This window comes from Colobus angolensis, unplaced genomic scaffold, assembly GCF_000951035.1.
Source record: "Colobus angolensis palliatus isolate OR3802 unplaced genomic scaffold, Cang.pa_1.0 Scaffold198, whole genome shotgun sequence".
Taxonomy (NCBI): Eukaryota; Metazoa; Chordata; class Mammalia; order Primates; family Cercopithecidae; genus Colobus; species Colobus angolensis.
Genome location: NW_012115132.1, coordinates 2,068,576 through 2,071,294, shown reverse-complemented (window position 1 = coordinate 2,071,294; position 2,719 = coordinate 2,068,576).

The window sequence follows — 2,719 nt, the reverse complement described above, 5'->3', positions numbered from 1 at the left end:
CAGAGAACTGCCATCATTTCCCCTCCTTTTTTTTTTTTTTTTGAGACAGAGTCTCGCTCTCACCCAGGTTGGAGTGCAGTGGCGCAATCTCGGCTCACTGCAAGCTCTGCCTCCTGGGTTCACGCCATTCTCCTGCCTCAGCCTCCCGAGTAGCTGGGACCACAGGGGCCTGCCACCCCACCCGGCTAATATTTTTTTTTAGTAGAGACGGGGTTTCACCGTGTTAGCCAGGATGGTCTCAATCTCCTGACCTTGTGATCTGTCCGTCTTCGCCTCCCAAAGTGCTGGGATTACAGGCGTGAGCCACCGCGCCCGGCCTTTTTTTTTTTTTTTAAGAGATGGAGTCTCACTATGTTGCCCAGATGGCCTGGAATTCCTGGCTCAAGTGATCCTCCCACCTCAGCCTCCCAAGTAGCTTACCACTGTGCCTGGCTCCCCTTTATCTGATGTAGTTAGAAAGCACTAGCTGATTATCCAAGCCCGTAGGGGGATAGAACTGATACCATGTACAGCACTTGCAAAGCTCCTTCGAATTTCCCATTCAATCCTGTGAAGTTGATGTTACCATCACATTCTTGGTCTGAAACAGCCAATAGTGGAGACAGTTGGGGCTCTTAGTGGCTAGGCAGCCTGGAGGGAATACCACCTACATCACAGGGTTGTGATGAGGCCAGTAAAGCACATAGAAAAGAGCGGCTGGCCTGTGGGAAGAGCTTGGGGCTCAGTGATCTACTGCCTCTATGAAGAGGGAGAAGAATGGAGAAACTTCCAGCGGGGCCCCTAAAGCCAGAGAGGCTGGGTTCAAACCCAGCCTCTATCATCTACTACAGAAGACTTGCCTAGTCCTCTTTTGGCCTCAATTTCTTCATCTAAAAATGGGAAAGAAAATAGCCAACTCACAGGGTTATTTTGAGATATAAATGTAATACTTTTTGAACATGGCACATAGCAAGAGCTCAATAAATATAATCTTATTGTTATTCCAGCTAAAAAATTCTCAATCTTACCTAATTCAGTGTCTTCTTTAAAAATAACAGATATGTGGCTGGGCGCAGTGGCTCAAGCCTATAATCCCAGCACTTTGGGAAGCTGAGGCGGGCAGATCACCTGAGGTCAGGAGTGCGAGACCAGACTGGCCAATGTGGTGAAACCCTGTCTCTACTAAAAATACAAAAATCAGCTGAGTGTTGTGGTGGGCACCTGTAATCCCAGCTACTTGGGAGGCTGAGGCACAAGAATTGCTTGAACCCAGTAGGCAGAGGTTGCAGTGAGCTGAGATTGCATGACTGCACTCCATCCTGGGTGACAGAGCAAGATTATGTCTCAATAAATAAATAAATAACAGATATGTAACTCTTATTTTATTTTGTTGTCATTGAATTAATAGATAACATAACCTTGCTCTGTATGTAATATGAAAAATCAATACAATGCCAACAGAGTATTAAAAAAGAGAAATGTGTAATAATGTATATTTCAGTATTTAAATGATTACAGTAGAAGGCCTAATGTGACAGTTGTAGTCAGATGTTTACAACTACTCATAATGAATAATTTTAGAGTAAGAAAATTAAGACAATATTTAGCTGAATATTGCCATCACTTCCTTTTTATACTTAGCATTTTAAACTTTGGCTAAATAATATATTCCTATTCAACACACACCTAGAATCACCCCACATGCGACAGCTCCAAATGCAGACTGAAGTTGTGTTATACTGGAGGTGTGTATGCCACACAAATGGCACAAAAGAGGAGTAATTTTATGCAGTGATAAACTGTTCTTAGTAATACTTAGAATAGAACAGTCTTTTCTCGATGTACACAATAGTTACATTCCTGACCATTGAGGATTATACAATAATTTTTTTTTTTTTTTTTTTGAGACGGGTCTCACTCTGTCACCCTGGTTAGAGTACAGTGGTGCGATTTCAGCTTACTGCAACCCCCGCCTCCCAGGCTCAAGTAATCCTCTCACTCAGACTCCCAAGTAGCTGGGACCACAGGCATGCGCCACCACACCCGGCTAATTTTTTGTATTTTTCTTGAGGTTTCACCATGTTGGCCAGGCTGGTCTCAAACCCATAAGCTCAGGTGATCCACCCTCCTCAGGCTCCCAAAGTGCTGGTATCACAGGTCTGAGTTACCGAGCCCAGCCTACATACTAAAATTGTGACAAAAATATCTCATAAGAAAAACATTCAGGATTTGGGCCAACCCAATTTGGTAAGTTGTTGTCCCAAACAAGTGAGATATCTAGCATTCCTAGTCTTCAATCACTAAACCGAGTAGCATTCCCAATAATATGACACACCACAGCCTCCACCCCAAATTTCCCAACAAACCCTCCTCTGGGGTGACCCTTTTTCTATAACCTACAAGCATTTGATGTCATTGCGAAAGTAATCACTAGGTGGCGGCATATATCAAGGTATTCAAGACCATGCGTGACCCAAGGTTAAGCTTAATAAGACTTTCTGGGAGGTGAGCAGGGTTGGAAATGAAGGACAAGAGGATTTCAGCTTTATTTGTAATGTTTTATTTCTATCACTACAAAAAGATTACTCAAATATGACAAAAAATATTAAAAATGGGTGTGAACGAAAAAAGCCATGGAAATTGTACTTTTCTCGATTTTTACATTTATTTATTTATTTATAGTCAATTACTTATGTTTAATTTCTTTTTTTATAATTTTTTTTATTATACTTTAAGTTCT